This window comes from Phasianus colchicus, chromosome 2 (assembly GCF_987193195.1).
Source record: "Phasianus colchicus chromosome 2, bPhaCol1.hap1.1, whole genome shotgun sequence".
Lineage (NCBI taxonomy): Eukaryota > Metazoa > Chordata > Aves > Galliformes > Phasianidae > Phasianus > Phasianus colchicus.
The window spans coordinates 14,849,198-14,871,506 of record NC_143437.1 but is presented as its reverse complement, the minus strand read 5'-3'; the positions used below and the strand labels follow the sequence as shown (position 1 = coordinate 14,871,506).

General features: G+C 42.0%; 1 long non-coding RNA gene across 12 annotated transcripts in view; it reads right to left on the bottom strand.

Moving 5' to 3' along the window:
* Nucleotides 1-22,309, bottom strand: part of LOC116231831 (uncharacterized) — a 287,614-nt gene that overhangs the window by 21,936 nt on the left and 243,369 nt on the right. For 10 of the 12 annotated variants that reach the window (XR_016463972.1, XR_016463974.1, XR_016463975.1 and 7 more), the window contains 3 exons: nucleotides 22,007-22,088; nucleotides 20,247-20,354; nucleotides 14,740-14,902 (listed from right to left, as the gene is read on the bottom strand). This is a non-coding gene — a long non-coding RNA (uncharacterized LOC116231831). Of the gene's footprint in view, nucleotides 1-14,739; nucleotides 14,903-16,909; nucleotides 17,114-19,888; nucleotides 20,049-20,246; nucleotides 20,355-22,006; nucleotides 22,089-22,309 lie in introns of those variants that run through there. The other 2 variants (XR_016463979.1, XR_004167538.2) reach the window with 2 other exon arrangements.

Below are 22,309 nucleotides of genomic sequence, written 5' to 3'. Positions count from 1 at the left end.
TAATAGAAATAATTTTATACTAGGGATGTAAACACTGGTCCCAAATGCAGTGGCAAATGAACCACTCATATTTTCTGATTGCATAATTTGCCTAAAGGATGGATACATAATTACACTATAATTAAGTATAATAAACAGAGAAAACGATTTGAGAAGGAAAAATTATCACAGCCTCAACCACATCAGCCAGAAGCTCTCTTCTAATTAAGTTATTTTATTAAACAAAATGTTTTTAAGGTGGGTCCCCTTTGAAAATGTACATTATAGCCCGTGTAATGTAATTTACTTTATAAGTAAAACATGGCTTGTGTATGGACAGATGGTATCTGATAGAATTCATGAAATATGCAGCCACAAGGTCCAGTCCAGCCAGGTGCTGAGTAACCCCACGTCCCTGTTTCAATCCAAGGAACAGACCCTAAGCGCAGCTCTGGGAAATCTCAGCAGCTCATAGAGCAGCCTTTCATCTGCACTCACTGATGGCCTCTTTTTATGTTGTTTGTATTTTTTTTTCTAATTTAAAGGAAGAAATGCTTGTAGGTAATTCTGATGTTGTCATCACATAATGACCTGGTGGAGGAAAGAAGGCCAAAAAAAAAAAAAAGCTGCCTTAAGTAGCTCAAGCTGTTTGAATTGAAGAGAGTCTCTAAATGCTATTCCTTCACAAAAGACTTCTACCAGTACTAATTCTGCTCAATACACAGCAAGATGTGAAGATGGAGTTCTTTTATGTTACTGTGGCTAAAGAAATCCAAAACACAAACTGATTCACTAACTCAGGAAGACCACATAATCTGTTACTTCATGTGGCAAAGGCTATTGACCACCCTCCAGTTGATTCCTCTTTGAACTACAACTTACATTTTTAAACATCTGCCCCCATCTGTTTGGGGACTACAGGACCCATTAAAGAAGCCTTGGAGCATCGCTCTGAAGTTAGCTATTACTCCTGCTTGCCAGCCCTCTACCCACAAAAAAGTAACAAATGTTCAGCTTAAGTTTTAGCTATAGGATTTCTGCATATATCTGCTTCATTTCCGCATTTCTCTTCCTCTTATGAGCACTCAGAAATTTAGCCTCTCCTCTGTAAGCTCACTAGATCAAGGTATGTGATATAAATTTCTGCTGGTATCCGAGCTCTTTAAGGCTCATACAACCCTGCAGTGATTTTTGGGAGGATCTCATTGCATCTGTAACCTGTTACTCTCCAGTTCCCAAGGTTTCTCATCCATAGTTCTCAACCATAAGGTTTATTTGGAATGATTTAGGTGTTCTTCCAGGTCATTGTAAGAAATAGCAAAACCTCAGTAACACATCCATTTGGGATCTGCTAGTGATGAGATCTAAGAATCACACATTCGGTATGTAAGAAAACATTCCTGGTCAAGGAAGACCCAAGGAAAGGAGAAAATGTGTCCTAAAAATCAGTTTTTCACAAATAATGTTGGACATTATAATGTGAGAACATCTCTAAATCCCTAAACTAGTCTTTCTCTAGCTGTGCCCACTGCATACACAGCTTATTAGACAAGGGAGAAAGCAACATGGCATTCAGGAGTAATCTTCTCATGTTTAGAGTTTTCCACTCGTAAATGTTTGCAGACCTTTGAACCACAAAATGTTGTAGGTTATTGATGAGATTACTGATGTGTGGTTACCACTTGCAGGGTGCCTCGGGCAGGACACTTAGGTCATGATGGATCTGTACAGTCCTGATGACTACTAGTTTCTCTCCTAATCCCATGTGCTTTTTGTTGTGTAGTGACCTGATTTAAACTAGGAGCTTCCATGAGAAATAATCATATGGCATTCACAGATGTAAAGTCAAGCCAAAGAGTCATTTTCAATTGCTTAGCAAATGCTAGACCACAGAAACTCAGTGTGTTGTAAGATTCCACTTGGTCCCATCATCATGGGTGGGAAAAAGGAGGCGGATTATCCGTAGACCTCAAAGTGTTTTACGAAGAGAGGCAAATGCTGCTATTCCCATTTATTGGATAGGGCAACAGCAAGTTGAGACTTGCGTAAAGTCACCCAATTAATCAGCCAGAAAACTGCCACTGAAAACCATACTCTGGTCTAAACAAGTTCTCACACTGCCCTCATCACGGTAATATCTGAGTACCCTCCAGTAGTATGTTAGAAGAATTTGGGCATGTCTACACTTGCCGATGCAAACAGCTGCATGTCAATCCAGTCCCCTTCTCCGCCAACTGGACAAAAGCCATCTCCAGGCTGAGGCTGTACAGCCATGTTAACACCACCCGGAGCCCAGGCATATGAATGCCTGCGAGTTCTTTAGGGAAAGCTCATAGCCATCACCACCTTAACGCAGCACTTTGGCTTCTGGGTGCAGCTTGCCCATGGCTGGATGGGCATGGACAAAGCAGATGTGAGACTGTCTCTGAGAGCAGATAGACTTTCCTTCATTCTGAATCCAGTTTCATCATTTGTAATGCTTCCTAGAAGATCTCCTGATGCTTTAGTTCTCAGAACCACAAAGACAGGGCACAGATGCGTTAGTTATCTGGTTCTAGCCTTTTGGCTCTGACGAAAGATCTGGAGGAAGACAATTTGAACAGAGAAATTTGGATGCACTGTCATAAAGGATGAAAATATGCAAAATATATTTAGTAAGTCATTAAAAAGGAAAGAGGAGAAAAACATCTCTTTAAACTCAGGATCTACTTGTCATGAGCAAGAGTACAAAAAAAATTGTAACTTAATGACCTGAAGGAAAAGTAGCTGTTATTACAGGGCATTGTGCTGGCAAAGTTCCTATACATCACAGCAATAATTCTCTCCAGACTTCCCTTCCAAGGCATGAGGAAACACCAGTGTGTTCAGCCTCAACTCCCTGGCAGGCAGCATCACTTCCTTGTGAGAGGCGGGGAGCTGACACAGCGATGGGAAGGCTCTCCTTTGTACCAGCTGCAAAAGCCCTGTGTGACCCAGAGGGTCTGACATAGAACTGCTGAGTCCTGCTCCAAGGAAGCAAAAATTCCCAAGGTGCCCTGAGAGCTTATCCTGGACAACTCATGCTCCCAGGTTTACAAATCCTTTGAGGGTTGCTAACTTCATACAAACCACTCATTGCTCTGGAAGTCCCACACCTTAGTGTGGCTAGAGGCTGGAAAGGCGCAGCATGGATGTATCCAGCTCTGCTCACTCTGCTTTTGCTTTCCTCCCTGGGTACCCACTTCCATCAGCTGCCAAGGACAGGCCATCAGATGAGGTGGGCTTCGATCTGGAGCAGCACAGCTCCCGTGAAGCTCTTGCTTGCTTCTGGATCTGAATCCCTGAATGCCCCTAATGGTGAACGTGTGCTTCATGCATATCCAGAAATGGCATGGAAGCTGTTTGAAAAAAATGGACCTGGTTAACTTGGCTACGGTCATCCAGGAAGTTTGTGGCAGAGCTGCAAATAAAATCCAGACATTCTGCCTTTTGGGCCTGTGTCTTCACAACAACAGTATTCTTCCTCTGCTCATCTGTGCTTGTTGTCTTATCAGGACATGCTGCTCAGTGTGTTTCCTTAAAGGGAAAGATCACTGAGAAAGTCATGCTTTAATTCTTTAGAGAAAATCACAACAGCTCCATAGGAAAACCTGATAGCTTTCTGCAAGTATTACAGTGCTTGTATATCTTTCTTTCCCTTTGTGATCTTTACCACTTCCTCGCCATATGTAAAAAGTCTGATCCTGATGAAAATAGTCATAAGTGCCACTCAGACAATATTGATTTATCTCTGAAAAGGATGTGGCCCAATGCTTTTGGCTGTATTTTTCTTCAAGCAGCCAGTCACTTCTCTCTCTCCACTATACAGAAAGTTGTGAGAAGTACAGTGACAATAACCTTGCTGGAATTCACCTGGCCCACCCAGGAAATAGCTATTTCTAGACATGGAAAACACAGCATGGAAAACAAGATGTGGAAAACCCAAGCCTTGTCCCTTTAATCTAAATCTCTTGCATGTTGCTAAGCCTAATGTTTAATTTGAAAAAAACAACCTGAAAATAGCATTAAAGGAAGCAGAGGATTTAAACATCACTATATTACTGAGACAGCCTTTCTGGAAAATACTATATTTAAAAAATGACCCTTTTACCATGAGGTTTCTGAAACTATAGAGCTGTCCCCAGCTTCCTGTGAGATAAGGCTTGTAATTTGGAACAGAGTAATGGAGTACAAACAACACAATTTGTGCTTTGTATTAAGAGGCAATGTGGAACCAACTGGTAGTGTCATATTTCTCCTACCCCAGAGCAGTTTGGGGCTGTTTGTGCCAGAGAGTTAAACGTTAGAGCAACATGATGTTGAAAGTAGTTCATCTTCCATGCTTGGCAGAAATGTGGTGTCAGGACGCAAATCTCCCATGCTTTTGGTGAAAAGAACTACTGAGCATTTGTGGTCCCCCTCTCTCACACTTGCAGTACTGTTGATTTTAGCTGCATGCCCGTGATTTGAAATGTTTGGAACGGCTGCTGGTGAGTTGCAGCAGGCAGAGATGGACACTGCAGCCACCTCTTAACTCAAGTGATACAAACCCAAGATGATTTTAACCAGAAGACCTCATTCCTTTGTATTCACTTGACATACTTGTATTAAAGGGATGGCAAGAGCAGAGAGAAAGAGGAGCTTCAGTGGTAGTTTTACGCCAAGCACAAATACCTGTGTAGGAGCTTTTCAGAGCTGATTGCACTCCCAGAGCAAGGACTAGATCTGGCCTGGGTTTTTTAATTTTCTTCCAATTTGTCGGCGTGAAATCTGACAGCTAGGCAGATGTGTCTGCCTTGATCTTCAGTGTGGATCTCCTTTTGCAATCTTCTCTGCTTTTTGCAATCCTCAATAGGGGAATGCAAAATTACTGTCCAGGAACATTAATCACAGCATCACAGACCTATACATTCTCATGAGTTTTTCTCCTGGAGGACTGGAAGGCTTTGGAAGGCACCCATTTTCAAAAGTGGGTGTAAAGCATATATACATAAGGAAAGCATACACACTTGCAGCATCTGCAAAAACATATGGTAGTTTCACATCCCACTAACCAGTTTCCTGGATTGAGTATGAGTAAGGGCAGGCCTTTCAGAACTAACAGTTTTTGAATGCTGGGTTTCTGACTCTCATCTCTTAACTGCTATTCTTCTTTGAAAGATACCATTTCCCTCTTAGCTTGACAAGTCATTGCACAGAGCCCTTCTGGATACTTGTACTGCCTTTTTTTGCAGGTGAAGCCACTCCCAGGCTTCCCTGACAATCTCATTACCTGTCTTATAATGTGTTATCTCTTCTTAATCCCAAATGGCAAAAAACAATCATCTCCAGTTTCAACAATTGCAATTCAGAGGTCTGATGATTTTCCTATGCTACAGAATCTACAGAAATCATTGAAAATTTTTCCATCTCAGTATTTTGTTTAATGAAAGAATATGATTTGCTGAAGGATCTACTTTCCTTAGATGTATATATTTTAAGTAGAACATCAAAAACTTTTGGCTGTTATTTCTGACAATATATCATTTTTCCTGTATTATCAACATTTTCTGTGCAAATATACCCACCTACCAGAACATTTTCTATTTTAGCAACCAAACTTCAGTCCAACATGATACTGGTCAAAGTAACATACTCTGAAGAATGAGCTTATCCAAACTCATGTTGATATGGAGAGATCCTTCTGTGTCTCTCTGTGCCCGCTGTAATTTTAACTCATGAAAGTTCCCAGTGATGGAGATCCCAACACCTCCCTGGGCCATCAGTTCTATCTTTTCCCTTTCCTTGGATAGAGCTTTCTTAAGCTCTTGCCTCCTCTGTTTTGCTGCAAATAAAGCCAATTAGATCTTCTCCATGAAGATATACCCAGTGATCACCACATTCTTTTACTCTCCTTTCAGCTACTGTCCTCACATGTGAAGTCTCTCATAACTGTCCTCAGCCTTCTCTAGACTAAACAAACCTAACAGAAAAACAATTCCTTATAGATGTAGTTTTTTTTAATCAGTTTTGCTATTCTTCAGACTTCCTCCTGTGTTTACATCTTTACTTGAAGTACAGAGCACTAATCTCTGGGCTTCTCCAGTGCCAGAATGATCTCCACACTAAAAGTGCTATCACTACCTCTCCTAATAGCAAATGTATTTCTGGCCACAGTGTCACATGGTAGACTTGGAACTTGTCCTCTACCGGCTCTCCTAGCATACTGTCAGTACCATGACCACGTTCCTATGTGCATTTTGATTAAGCACTTTCTTTTTATGGAAGAAAAGTTTATTTAGAACACTTAAAATAAACTCCCTACCCAATCATAGGTGGGATCTTCCCATCTATTTTGTTGTTTTAACCTACTGTAAGAGCCCTGTCTGCTCCACCATCCAAACTGTTAACAGACATATTTAAATGAACTGTGACCAACAGACTTCTGTTGATGCATCCTCAATTTGACTGTGAATCACTTGTATCTAATCTTCCAGCATGTTATTCCTACCAATGGCTGAAAAAGTAGCAATTATTTATGTCATACATATATATAATGTATGTCATATATATATATATATATATATATATATATATATATATAATTTCAACAGTTGTCCAAAGGAGACCTGAAGCCAAGATTGATACCAGTGAATAATGGGCAAATATCCACTCAACACCTGTACTGAGAAACAGGTTTGAGTACCAAGCTCTAAATCTACAGTCTCTCCTTTATTTTCTTATAAGAAGATGGCATTGCATTGAACCTGGATTATTCCTAGCTCTGAAAGCAGGATGGGCACTGAAGTATACCTCTAAAGCCAAGATGATGAGCTAATCAACTTTGTATTGTTAGAAGAGTCCCCACCTACGCTTTCACACAAAGGGCTGATTAGCTCACAGGTATGCAAAACTCTGGGAGGATGCCATCTTTCATCACTACTAGAAGATGTTTAATATATCTTAGGTTGCCAACAATTAAGTGTTTGTGTGTGTGTACACAATGCACACAGCCACTTGCTCAGTCCCAAAGCTGCACACTACATATGCAACTAATCCGCCATGCCTGGGCAGAGCTCTGTGTTGGGCACAGCTCTCCTGCTGCTCAGCTGTGTCATAGGGACATGCACCACTGTGCCACAGGACTGCAGCAGCCAGAGCCTTGCAGCCCAGAGGAAGTGAATGCTAACTATTTGCCCTGCTTCTGATGGCAGCAGCTGAGTGCACAGAGTAAGGCCGTGAGCCTACAGTGCATGATGCACTTCTGCTGCTCTTGCCATACGCTGACACAAGAAAGCCAAAAGCACTCTATCCTCCAAGTCACTGATGGAAATACCTCGTATGCCTAGGAAGTAACATATTCAGGAGAGCTTTTCCTGCACTATTCCTTCATGATTCTTGCTGAAGATCCGCAGGACATCAGGAATGCCAACAAACCACATTCCCAATCACAAGGAGAATGTGACCAAAAAAAGTCTCGCACTGAAATGTGCATTTGACAAATATGTAACAATGTATGTGTTTTCCAAAATGCTTTTTCACTATAGTGTATGAACAGAAGAAGACATGGGAGGGCATCATAAAATTGTATGCTTGCAAATAGAATAGCTTTCTTCTCCCACTCTGATACAGGGAAATATCATCCACCTGTCTCCTAAAGAGCAGAAATGGTGAGTCTGTGCTATCAGCATCTCCTCTTCCCATGCATATGTGTGAGGAAAGCTAGTTTGAGTTTGGTAATTCAAACTCATAAGAAACTGAAGGTAAATTCAAGCTTGTGGGGAGAAACTATCCTGGAATAACTTTGTCCCTGCGGACAAAAAATAAATGTCTAAATCCTAAATGATTACATCTCTGTACCTATGGCTTCAGAGGAGCTCTCAACCCCAGCCCAACCACGGCTGCTCCTTCAGACAGACCACAGCCTCTCCATTGTCAGCAGCTGCTGCTGACAGCACAGCACATTAAGCGAGGCAAAGAAGGAGTCTATGGAGGCAAACAGCTCCCCTTACTTCCTTCTTGCCCGTGCTTGTACTTAAAGCAGAGAGTTTTTACTTTATGGAAGCCTACATGAAATGACTTTGTCCTAATCACTGCACTACCTCGATTATCGCCTGCACAAACATTCCCTTCAGATCTACATACTGGCTGGGACAGAAATCACACAATTGATGTTTTGGTTTCCACTACCTTATCTAAATCCAGTTAGTGCTCAAAATGAGACTAAGTCAACAGACTTAATTGAATGAAAGGGCTGTGAGACAACCTAGAGATTTGCGGCTGTGTATGTCCGTGCATGAGCTAATCACTATGCAAACACTTCACAACAAACAGTACTGGGCTGAGCGGGCTTGGTTTTTCTGTGGTCTGGAAGCTCCTGACATGCTGGGTTTGTGTGAAGCATTGTTGGGGCTGGCAGGAGGATTTAAACAACTTCACAAACAATGTCCTGTCACGGAAAAAAAAGCTGGGAATGGACAATGGAGCAGGCCATGAACAAACACTTCTCCTGGACGCCTAGATCAGGAGATAAAAAGAGACCCTCTAGTAGCGGCAAAAAAATAATTGCTCACTTGTGATTGTTGCTTTCTAGATATGTGAAATAGCTCTGGTGGCACCCAGCAGCTGGAAGCAGGGAGATACTTGATGTCCTCAGCTCATTCCTGGGGAGGCTGCTGCCAAACTCCCAATGTCTCCAGCTTCTAGCCCTTGTAGACACTATATGTTTTTCTGGCTGCAATCATGTCATTCCTCCCTGCTCTTCAGTGAAAGAGAGAAAAGTGTACATTAAATATTTGGGAAGGACCACATTAGGTCCACCTCACCTCTCTTCTTGTCTTTAGTGGAGGCCACAATGAGACTCTTAGGAAAGATCAGTAAAAGCAGTATTACAGGCACTGCCTAGAGCCACAGCCAGGACCAAGTTCCCATTGTGACAGTATTGCACAGTTTCTCCAGAACTGAAGGTCTAAAAGGAGAAAGCCTTATTCTGCAGCTTCAACTTGTCCTGGCAAAATCTGCATCTCTCCTTTTTCTGCCACCTGCACAGTTTAGAGGCCCAGCCTTGGTACCAGATGCAGCTGCTGTTTGGGGAGGCTAGAGGAAAAATGCTCAGGATCATGCCAGTAGTTTGTCTTAGCCATTACAAGAAGAGAGGCTGAAGCTACAAACTTCCAAAAATAGTCATTAAATGATCTTCTAAAGTGAGATGACTCATTTACTTTCCTGGCTGATAGAACTCCGTAAGGTTACGGAGAACCTGAATCAGGTCACTTGGCAGTGACAGTTCTATGAATATCTAAAGGTGGCTTTGCCACGAGTAGTATAAAGACAGAGCCTCACCATTTTAACTTGGGATCGAACATGATTTTTACTGGAAAATCTCATTCCATACTACAGACAGACACCACGCCCTGCACAGGCCACCCACTTGTCACCATGCTCTTGCTTGGGGCCAGAACATCTGGTTGTAAAAATGCAACTGTGGTGCTGTCCCCCAAACAAAGGATACTGGACACAGCTAGATCCTTCCTTCCCAAGGGAGGCAACAGATTGCTGCTGTTACATTTGCAACCCGTTTGACAGTTCTCACCCTTTGGTGTGCAGTGCAAGCCGGCAAGGCAACTTACTTAACAGCTAGGAAAGACAGCGAGGATGATTAGCTTTGTGATCAGGTGCTGTGTGGCCAGAGCCAAAAGAAAACTGCTGCTGAATGCCCAGGTTTCAGGATACAGTAATAACACACAGTGCTATATTTCATTTCTTTAACAAGTGCTGAATGTGCAAAGGCTCTTTTCCCAGCTTCTGTCTCTGTCTTGGAAGCGAGGGAAGAGATGCGTCTATAATTATTTTCAGATGCCATCCACTTTATTGATTATTTTAGTGGGATGCACAAATAATGGCAACTAATGCCAGGAGCAGAGATAGAATAAAGCTTGTTCCCTTTTGGGAAAAACTGAAATAAAACCACCATATGAATGGGTCATTGAAAACAGGCTGGAATATATTCCCTATAGTCCTTCTGAAAGTTCAAGAGCAGGGGAAAAGAAAAAAAAAACAACAGAAGAAACTGTCTCTGTGTTCACTAAACTTCTAATATCTGAAAGTACTTAAAAAAACACACATGCACTTTTTTTTTCATATGATCATGGAAAAACACACTAAGCTTTTGACTCAATGGTTTTGTTTTTCCAGTGAGTCCTTTCCAGGTTCCATGCGCCATCTCACAGTCACGTCTGCTGGGTGAGCTTTGAGCTAACAAACTTCAGAAGAGCTTTTTGCGATTTTGCCGCATTGAGTTTCAAGTATCGGCTTGCTGGAAGCGCAGCGGAGAGGGAAAAGGGAGGGAAGTGGTGTGAGCTTTGCCAACACACCTGCACAAGCTTTGGGCTCTCCTGGACACTCTGTGCACTAATGATGTATAACCTGTAGAGCCTGGCAACACACTTTCTGAAGACTAAAACAGACAGACTGTGCGTGCTTCTGATTTCTAATTTCTTAATACAAGTAATAACCCCTCCTCCTCCAACCCTGTGCTGTAGGTAAATGCTTGGGATGGAAACTGAGATGTACTCAGCTGGTGAAAGCTTCTACCAAGGTAAGGAATAAATGACATTTTAATTATGGTATTATTGGTCTATGTATTTCCCCTTCTGAAGCAAAAGGGGTGGGGGGGAGGAAGAAACTGAAAGAAGGACAGAGTTGATTTCAGCTCCAATGTTCTGCTAATTTGTCTTTTGACTATTAGAGATGCAGCTGGATTCTATTTCTAATCCACTTTCAAATTTGCTTGAATTAAAATCCCAGATCACTGCTGTGTTTTCAAGTTGAAGTGTGCATAGTAGCCAAAGTTTATATTGCAATTTCTGGAGTTATGGAATGATGAGCTCCAGTAGAGGAAAGTGTGTTGTATGCCTGAGTCCCGGGGGATAAAAAAAAAAAGTTGGCATCAGTGTTATTTGGAATTAGAGCTCACTTGCAGAATAAATAGCCTTGAAGTTAATACGCTGGCTACATTTTATATTCAGTTCCACCCACTGGAACCAGTGGGTACGGAAGAGCAAAGGTTGCTGTAGTGGAAAGGTAGGAATTGGAAGTGCTGGATTATTATGAAGCCTGGATGTTTCTGAACTTCAATCTGAAATTTTACAATTCCTTCATTAGAGTGGGGCTTACTTTAGTAAGAAATTAACTTCCTGACTGAAACAGGACAACAGTACTGCCCTTGTGTCAAAATACCTGTGCTTTTGCTTCATCTATCTGAATCCCAGTCTAAAAGCTGACATTTCTCCTGTGGCATCCTGTTTATGTCTAAATTTAATACCATAGTCTTGTTAGACTTTGTCACCTGGGTAACACCATAACTCACATGAAGTTATGAATCCTCATATTCTCTGGGTTTTTATATCTGCCATGACAATTCCCAGCCACTGCCAGGTGAAGCCAGCCAGTATTTATGGAAAATGAACCAACTAATCATTTCCTATAGCAGGACTCGATTATAATATAATTGCAGCAGTTTACATCGACATCCACATGGACAGACACAAGCCAAAAACTATAGTAAGGGATCCACCCATCTACCACCCAAACGTAAACAAGCCAATATGGTTAAAAAGAGGACTGGAAGGTAGGGCCCAGGCATTCTCTAGCTGTGTTTTGGTACAATTGCCAAGATGCTGCAAAACCTTTCTGCTAGGAAATTCATTCAGCTGTACCCTGACCCTTACCGTACACAGAAAGTTCAGGGGTGTTTTTCAGTGCCAGCTCTTTTTAAAACAGGGTTAGAAGTGTGTTATTATCGGGAGAAGTGAGAGATTATGTTTTGGATGCTGGTTGTTGTAGAGTCACGACTCAGACTTGCTACGTACCTAAGACCCAGTTCAGCATGAGCCAAGATTGCCACCACTGTAGTGTGTGCACACCGCCACCAATGTGAATTCCTTTGATCACACTGGCAGTAATGTGCACGCAAAGGGAAAGGAAGTCTATACAAAGACAGCTGGAGATCAGCTGAACTGATAGGCTTTAATGAAAGATTGGGGAGTAGCTCCTTTGCTGATGAATGATTGAAAATACAGATGTGGATTATGAGGAACTTGATGTAATGTGAAGAGAAACTCAGGTTGGCCTTCACAGAAGGCTTGGCTTGGAAGGAACCCTAAAAATCACCTAGTTCCAACTCCCCTGCCATGCTGTGCCATTGTCCACCAATGCCATCACTCCATCATAAAAGGCCACCTGACTGTTCAGGCACAATCTGCCCTTGGTGAAGCCATGCTGACTCTCATATCATCTCCTCATCCGACATGTACTTTAACATAACTTCCAAAAGGATCTGCTCCATGATCTTCCTAGGCACAGAGGTGAGGCTCATTGGCCTGTAGTTTCCCAGGTCTTCACTTCTCCTTTTCTTAAAATTGCAAATGATGTTTCCCTTTTTTCAGTCACTGGGGACTTAGCCTGACAGCCTTGACTTTTCAAATACGATGGAGTCTCTTCAATTAGAATAAATCAGTGTAGTAGTCCCAATGCTGAGCAAACTGCTAGTTTATACAGCCTTTGTGAACTACAAACTCTATTCAGAACAGTTTCTCCCAGGAGAAATACAAAGGTTTTCCCTTCAGTGATACTAGTCAATCTCACTCCACAATGAAGATTTACCTTGCTGACAAAGAGACATGGAGAAAAGCTATCTGTGTTTGTTGGGTCTGTCCTGAGAAAAGATTTGACATGACCCTGATAATTTTCTTCTTCACTCCTCTCCAAGATGGCATAAATTAGATTAAACTAAATTATTCCCAAAATTGCATTTCCAATAAATGAACAAGCCTGAATGAAACAGCTTCTAGTTTTTGCTGATGCACCACTGCATGCAACAATCAATCCATTCCTCAGCTGCCACCAGGAGAAAATGGCTGCTGCTACTCAGCTACAAGTTCTCACTCCTGTTTGGATGTTTATGAGATCAGCTTGGCCTGAATATAGCCTGTAAGTGCACCTCTGGATATCACAAACCTCCTCAAATGCGTTGGCCAGATGGAGGGAGCTCTCCTGGAGGCTGGGGCAGTTTACACTAGTGGAGGATCTGGCCTGCAAACACCTGCATCTGTGGTATGAGGACAAATAAAGGCTCATACTCCAAACACGGTGTGCTCCTAGGCTCCTAAGCCGTACAAAATCCCATTTCCTTTCTACTTGTGTTAAATGTAAAAACAGAAACAAAGGCACACACCTAAATAAACAGAAAAGCACAGACAACAGAAGAGGAGAGGCCCTAGTACAAGCCCGAAGCCAACTAGTACAAAGAGATACTTTCTATTAGCAGTCCTTTGTGTGAGACCTTGCCATATCACGTGGATGAGAATGTGAGTGGGAGATTTGCTGGACAACACTGGTTTTATAAATGTCTCACAACTGCAGAAACACCTGCTTTACATTATTTTTCTTATTGGTCCGCAACAAAAATCCTCTCTGGTGAACAGCCCTCAGCAGGCCTTATTCCTTCCTTCTCTGTGGACAGCTCAAGTCACTGGTCTGGAACATCTCAGGATCACACCGGAACCTCACTGAGGAAGAGGTGGAAGTCAGAAGGGAGAAGGGCACTTCTGCATGAAATCATACCAAAATGTTGGCTAGAGGACCAAAACCGCAGGAGACTGCTTCCCATTAGGTGGGGGAGGTGGGGCAGGAAGGTTTCCCAGGCCAAATGGACAGGTCTTGAAGACCCATCTGTTTTCACCATGAAAACCTCACAGCCCACACCTATGCAACACACACCACTCCAGTCACCACAAGTTATTACCCTTGATCTCTACCACTTCCTGAGAAGCTGTAATAGTCTGATACAGTGTCCAATGAAATCGAAGGGATCCTTTCCATTAACTCAATGGAGTCTGGATCAGGCCCAACATCTGTTTGGCCCTCTTTGTGCACAGTGCAGCCAATTTATTCTTTATCCATTCCTGGGCCTCACTCCTTCTTATGGCTGTCATTAGCCACACTAAGCACCACCCCCAGGAAGAACCCATGATTCACGTTATAGAGACTAGGATGGTACCGGGTACTGATCTTATCTAGGTCTCAAACTAACAGCAAGAAGCCAGAAGACACCATCCATTCACACAGCAATACACAACATTCATTTCTTCAGGAATTCATTTCTTCAGGACTTTGATGAGCCCTTGAATTACAGCATGCTTTTGTCACCTGTCACACGTGGATTCCCATGCTGTGAAATGCATGTCATTGCTAAGCAGAGTAATTAGCCTCATGAAGCCAAGCAGCTTCTCACAGCAGAAAAGTAGTTATCCAATGTCAAATCTATAGGTGCTTCCAGACAGAGATGCAGATTCGTTTTGGGCACTACCACTGTGTAACTGAGAACTCCATGCAAAAATCTGCCTCCACAACGTACCCCAAAATCACATGGGTGTGAAAATGTGAGCGTGATGCCTAAGGCCAGATGTGCGGACTGGCAGACTGCTGGCACTGTGCATAGGTACATCTGCATGTCAGGTACTTACTCATCCCTGCATACTTCCCTGATAAAATCTGGATTGCCTAAAGCTGGTGTTTTCACTCCAGTTTCCTTATCAAGGTATTTACCATCTCCTGTCTGTGCCTTGCAGACTGAGGGTGTTAAATGCTGCCTTACTCTGTCAGTGAGCTCAGGCATGCAGGAGCTGCCATACAGGATGGGATTTCTAAACCCACCAGAGCACGCAGTGGGTGGCTGCTGGCTTAGGCTCAGTAGGATCTCACCTTGTTTGTACCTGGGACATTTCTCTTTTGATCCTGTTGCTGGCTTTCTGCAGCTGGCGGGCTCCTTCTTGTGTTTTGTGGTGTTTATTGTGGTGTTTTCTGGTAGATTTCACAAGATGCTGTCTCCCTTGGAGCATCCTAGCCTGGTGCAGTTGTTGTGTAGCTGTATGGAGAGAAGGAGAGTTTTGGATGAAGTAATCTCATCTGTAACAGAAGTGTATATGGGAAAACCTCTATCTATACACAAATCTTTTTTTTTTTTCTTCTTTTTTTTCTGAAAGCATTTCTTTGTTGCTTTAGATACCAGGTCCACTACCACAAATGCAAGTATTTTTGGGGCCTCATCAGCTAGGGCATTGGAAGAGGACATTGTTTATTCTGGGATGCTGATTCCACAAACAATTCCATGAATAACAACCGTGAGCAGAACATTCTAGGAATATTGCTTGGTGTCAATCAGACTCAAAAGGAAACTTTTTTGGCTAAATTAAAACAGAACAAAATGAAATGTAATTTGATTTATAAAATGCCACCATTCAAAAATGACAGTATAGTTTATCAGACCACATCATATAAAGAGATTTTCTTTTGAAATTTTTGTTCTAGTTGGATATGTAGAAAGAAGTCAGAACTAACACATGGGATAAATTGCTCAGTGATTTGAAATTTCTGTCTTGACACAGGCTGGCTGAAAGAGTAAACTTCCCAGCTGCTTGTCCTACAGTAAAAAGCAGCTTCCACGCTGAGCAAACTTGCTTAGACCCCACGGCTACATCCCCATATACATAGTGCTCACTGGATATAGGATGACACTTAATGGAATCCAGGAAAATGACCTTTATATTATATTATTTAGCCTCTTGTGGTTTTTCTGGTGGAAGAGGTTAGACTTGGATCTCAGGCTGTTAGCATGTGTCCCAACAAGAGCACTCTGAATCCCATCAGCCAGGGAAAAGGAAGTTGTCTACCAGCAGCACTTGCAGTGCTGAAGGAAAACTGGGCAGAGTTCAAGGAGCTGTTTTTCCCATTGCTTTGGTTTTGGGAAAAGTCAGCACAGAAATCAGAGAGGGGACTGCAAAGATTATCTGAGGTGGTGTTAATTAGGTGCCACTAGTAATGAAGATTGACAGCACGAGCTTCAATGGGAGCTGGCTACATATCCTGCATTCAGCCTGTATCCTCTTCTCCATCCTCCTCCCTCATGGTATGAGGACTGGATAGGCTGAAATCACTTTGGGATACACCTGCTCTTGCTGTGATTTCTACTCGGACCATGCTGTGATGTTTTGGATACGCGCACCTGCCACAAGGCCTGCCTGCATGACTGGGTGCTGGGTGCCCAGAGCCTGGGGACAAGCAGCCCTGAGAGGCCACAAGCGAGAAACACAGGAAGGCAGATGCTTTGCAAAGTGCTGAGAATAAAACCTGGGGAACCATGTAGTGCGAGAGAGAAACTAAAAAATTACTCCTGTAGTGAAGAAACCACATAATATATTCAAGATGTCAGAGGTTAGCCATGGTACATGTGAATCATGCTGCAAATAGCTCACCTTTAACTTTACCGTCATAATTAGATTACAAAGTTTTTATTATGGTTTTAAATTCTGCCTTTATAGGTTGCTGCCCAGCTGTGCACTTAAATCTGGTTTTATCACACTTTCTGAGCTCATCACATTTAATTCTGCCTCTACAACGCTGGATTAACTTTAAGGGTCGCTGAAGTCAGAAGTCACTCACCCTTGCCCTGCTAATGGATTCACACCACCCCTACATGGTCCCAAAGAGTAATGTGTACAGTAAACTATATTTATTGGTGTGGTAGAGGGGAAGGAGTGTTGGGAATGTTTGCTTATTTACTCCACCACTGCACTTAGTTATCAGGGTATTTGCACAGATTACTGCATCCACAAGATGATGTTTACCTCCATGTAATATCCTGATACAATGAAATCTTCTCAGCAAAGTCAATCTGAGAGCTAAAGAGAATGCTGAGGTCTGCTCGTGAGAAGCGGATGGCTGGATAATGAAGTACATAAGTTTGTATCATCTGAGGAACTGATCAATTGTCTCCATTCAGAAATCCAGAAATCACACCCTGCCGTCACTCTCACTCCTGCCAGAAAGCCCAGACCTGGTATTTTATGGATCCTGTCTGTGATATTCCAGGAAGCCCCAAGAGGAATAAAAGCCCATTATTTTTCTAAGGATGACTTCTTCGTTTCTAACACCAAGAATGCATGGCAAGGCACGGACGAAACTCTTCATCTCCACAACATTCATCCTCAGGTTTTACCTTGATCTGTTTTTCTTCTTTGACCAGCGCAGATCAGATGGTTTGGTGTTAGATACTTCCCAAACAAGATGATTCATTGTCCTGAAAAATTCATCATGTAAATGGGCAAATAAGTGGGAAATCATATTCCTTCCATTAAAAAATGGAGAAATCAGGTGCTGAACATCCAGGTGATTTACATGAAGTCACAAAGGGGGGTTTGAAAGGGATCTGGGAAATAAAACTAGTTTCAGTGGAAAGGTCATTTCTCTCTTTCTTGCAGGGGAATACTTTGAACTGAATTAGAATGGACCTGAGCCAAAAATGGACAGCAGGGACTTTAAGGAAAATCAGAGGACAAAATTCATCACTGAGTAATGCCATGACAATTTGTAACCTTTGCCATTCAGTGACTAGATACAATATTCTGGAAGTGAGGTTAATAATTTTCAGCAATATATAACCTTCTTTTAAGGAATGTGTGGTGATTACAGCAAAGAATTTCACATGGTCACAAAATATCTATCTTAGAGTCCTGGGCTTATAAAATACTCTATTTCCTCCATTAATTGTGTCCACGTGGAGCTGTAACTAAGTAGCTGAAACAAATAAAACCAAAGTAATATTGTTTCCTTTTAAAATATTTCACTTAATTTGTGGAAGAGGTTTGGGCTCATTAAAAATAGACCATCTCCCACGAGGGCTTTTTTCTTTTCTTCTCCGAGACTCTCACCAATCCTTAGTAATGTGTATAGCAGCACACTTCTCTTCAGCACAGCCCTGCTGGAAGCTGGTCTCCTGTTTGACTCAGCAGCTCCTGTCATGATCTGCAGCATGGCCAGGCAGCACTCATTTGACTAAGCAAAAGGAGGCCTTAGCGTCCTCTGATGAATCATTGCTTTTAGATGACCACTCGGTGTCTCTGACTAAAATTTCCTCCTTTTATCTCCAGCTCATTAGGAAATACGCCTTTCTCATTCGAAAAGACTTGGTTATTGTGAGCTATGCTTTTCTCATGGAGTATGTTCCCCTCAACTGAGGGTGCAAATAGTGCCTAGACTGCAGCTAGCACCTATAAAGTGGAAGTTACTGAGGCGTTTGGCTTCTTCTGATGGATCTTGGTCTACTCCCTAATTTTTGCAAGTAAGTTATGGATCCATTACTGGTGAAATCACAAACCTCTGTGTCATCTGTGACGGTTCCATTCCCCAGGTTGATGTCAATCACAAACCAGAAAACTAAGCATGTAAGACAGAGGTAAAGAGCAGTGTGGACCAAGGGTGTAAGGCTGCAAGAACAACGTGCAGAGGAGATCAAATGACTTCAGAGTTCCTTTCCTGAATATCATTTTTCCACCATCTTCAAGATATCTGTTCCTACTACACCCACTCCTAAAGAAATGTTACTCCAGCCAGAGCTCTCTTTAAACAAAAGGGAGATGATCTGGTGATTCCACAAAGTCCCATGTGAACTGTCCCATTGCTGGTGTGCTCTGACCAGGAAGGTGCTCACATTGCAGTGTAATAGGAGCAATGCTGAGACCCAACGTAGATGGTGGATGGACCTGACCAAGGTGGGCCAAGTATGCAAGCAATCACTGAAGTTACAGTAAAGGGCAGAAGTTTAGATTGTGGCCTTCTCTACACTGGCATGTTTCACAAGGTAGCAATGCCTTGCTAGAACCCAGAATCCTCACCATCACCCAGAATACCAATGGAACCTTGAATGCTCATCAGATACCTGGATAAGATTTCACAGTATGTGCACTTCAGCCCTGTTGCATAAAGACATTTCTATAAAATTGGTCCTATTATCCCTCTCTGATCTTCTCCCTCTCCATTGTGGTCCCAGTCACACTGCAGAAGAATTTATCCTGATGCTACCGGGCAACAGCCAAAACTATTAATGATGGCATCCCAGACAAAAGACGTAGAGCTGTTCAGAGGCTGGGTCACTCCAGTTCTTCTCACTGGTTTTGTTCTCTTTCTAGGGGGGGAAGCCACATCTGGAAAATTACTGGTGTCCTGCTGTTCCCTATGGTCACCACTGGGAACTGGCATATGGTCTTGTAAACTGTGATTAGATCTACAAAGTAAACTCTCATTATGACCTCTCTCAAGGTCTTTAAAAACACATTTCCCTAGCTGCTATGATTATATTCAAATTCTTTCATTTTAGTAATAACAATGTTGTCCACATTTTCCTCTCTTCCTCAATTTCTGATCATAATCTTGTGGGGCACAATAGAAAAATCAGTTCACAATTCTTTTCTCCCTGTGGTCTCCAGCTCTTGGCGTTCACACTCTCCTCCCATCAGAAAGATAATAAAAATACAAACAGTTCTGGATGAGCTGAAACTGAAGTCTGGAGCTTTTCTGGAGCATATTAAAAGGTAACAATCACTAGTTGGTCATTGATATTATCCTAATTATTATTATTGCTTATTTTAGAGTCCCCCATAAAGATGATAGCTGAGATCAAGGCCTGATGATAGTGCAGATGCTCTGCAGATAAAGTGTGAATGCGGTCCTGTTCCCAGCAGCCTGGAACAGAACTACACCAATGCTGTATGAAAGTGCATGGCATCATGTGAAACACTTTGTCAGTGTGAGAACCAGAGCCCAGCTGAATTAATCCTGTGTCACTGCCGCTCCTATTTTGTCTCTCTGCATAATCTGAATTCTTTCTTATGCATCTTCTAATGATCATGAACACAGCTGTAGCAAATGCTTCTTCTTAATACAAGGCACAAACCCCAAAATTGCCATTACTCAGCCCCAGGAAACAAGCTCCCAGCAACTGGGTTTTACCCAATATCTTGCCCCCACTATAAGAACCGTGGGAGAATTCAAGTAGGATGAAGATTTTTGCCCCAAGTATATTTATTTCAGAATATAATGTCATGCTCCAGGCAGGCACGCAGTAGTCCTGGGTAACTTCAAAAGAGTTAATTCAGGATCATCTCTCAACCTGTAAGAGCCAAGAGGGAGAGCTGGGTCTGCTGACTCTGCAGGGACCAGTTTAGGGACTTCAGCACCTGGGAAAAAGGCATGTGACCACAGTGAGGTAGTTTGGCTTATCTACGTTGTTCTTGTGTCCTCTGAGGGACGACGTGCAAAACCTACATACTGGACAGAGGGCTGTGTATTGCTTATAGCAAATTTGTAAGAACTATGCAATATTACTAAATATTTTACATTTTCTGACTGTGACAGAAAAGCCTTCTCAGACATACCGTGGGAACTAAAGAGGTGTACATGTCCAGCAGCAGTTTGTTTCATAGTGAAGACTGCATGGTGCAGGTCACATTTCCCTCTGCAGTCATCTTCTGGATTGTGTTTATCTGTGTGTCAGAAATGAAGACATAGACATAAGAACATAAGAACACAACATTTTCTTTTTTTTTTCATCTAGATAAAAAGGGAATCAATTGACATCTCATATTTCTGGGGTTTAGTGAGATCATAACTGCACTTTGTGTTTTTTTTTTACCAGAATTAATATTAACTGTATTTTATAATTACCTGTAATATAATATTAGAGGTATGTAATGTAGACCTGTAATATAGTTATACAGTGTGTGATATGTGTTATATATAATAAAATACCACAGGTCATATAACACAGTTTTCGTAACAGTTATTAGTAGGATTATTAGTAGTATTATCAGTAGTGAATATTCAATGAATAGAAATTTCCCATGAGTAATGTCTTCAGGATTCAGCTCTTCTTATCTAAGCTTCTAAGAAGTACATATATATGAATAAAACATAAAAGTTTTGAAATATGTAAATATTTGGATGCTGAGGTTGAATTTGGCTTCAATGAGCTGGAAGTCTAAGTTTCTCCACAATGCTTAGGCACCTAACTGCCACTTCACATTTCCACATTTGCTTCAGAAATACATTTTTTCTTTATTTTTTTCCACGTCTGGCTCAATACTCACAGTGGTTTTCATAATATATCTGCTGCCTACGTTTTGGAAATGGCTATTAACAGTCACACAGTGTTTTCCAAACATAATTGTTTAGATCTCTCTGGTGACACAGTTAGCATCTGGGAGAAACACAGTAGTGTGCAATTGTGTCTTTAATTATCTTTCCATTGTGAGAAGGGCTGGTACGTGCCAAGGCATTTATTATACCTGACAAGGACAATGTATTTACAATGGGTGTTTATACACTAATTCTTTATAAAAATACCTTGACAGAAAGTGCTCCACCTGCCCTCATGTTCTCTATCGCAATTGCTAATTAATATTATTGTGCTGAAAATGATCCTATCTATTAAAGCTTCTGTCATAACTGCTGCTCCCTGCCTATCTATGCCTAATTAACCTGCCACTGACTCACATGCTGGGAAGGATGTTTGTTAGGCAGATGTAGCCTTGCTGATCTGATTTCCACTGCTCCATTTGATTTTACCTAGAGCCCTCCATTCAGCTAAGTATGTACCTCACCTGAAGGATGTCCAGTTGGTCTGCATCTCCACTCAGCATTTCTTGCACTCAGCTACCGCTGCTGATTAAGGTTTAGTGCTATATTCTAGTACTTGGCAATGCTCCCATTGATATTACTGGTAACAGGGCTGACCATAAGCATATATTTAAAGCCAAGTGCCATCTGATTCATTCTGCCAGTTACACTGGTTAAGATAAAGTGAGTGTGCAAAATTATTCTGAAAAATACAGATTGCATCTGTTCTGAATTTTCTGCGTATATGTCAAGCTAAAAAGATGTTTATATTGCTTGCGTAAGTATGGGTTGATTCTTCAAAGTGAAATAGAATGCAACTGTTTTGCAGGTCTGGTCTCTGGGAATTATGACAAGGACTGGGAAGGACAGTAGTGAGAGCCCAGCCATTGCTCCCTGAAGGGCTAGGTTCAAAGAATGACTGCTGTCTGTAAGACGCTTTAGGCTTTATTTTGGGCTCGTATCTAAGTACATAAAGATACAAACAGAAGTCTAATGTGATTGTCAAAAGAACATTACTCACCCCTCGGGAGGCCTCTTCTGCCAAAGAGTTCCTGCCTGGCTCAGCTCGAATTGCAAAATCTCCATGTTCTTCTGTTTCCCATCTGTTACAAGATAGATAATTACAGAGGTGCTAAGAGGATAAACACGGTAATGTCTGGGAGGTGCTCAAAAAAGGAGTACGTAGGATAGATAGAGCACGGGTAGTTACTCTTGTCTCAAGGCATGCCTGAACTCTGCAGTGACACACTTGTTAGTTGACCACAAACTCTGCTGTGATATGGTCCAACAGGGCTGGGTAAGAACTCTCAGATTATGCAGTTGT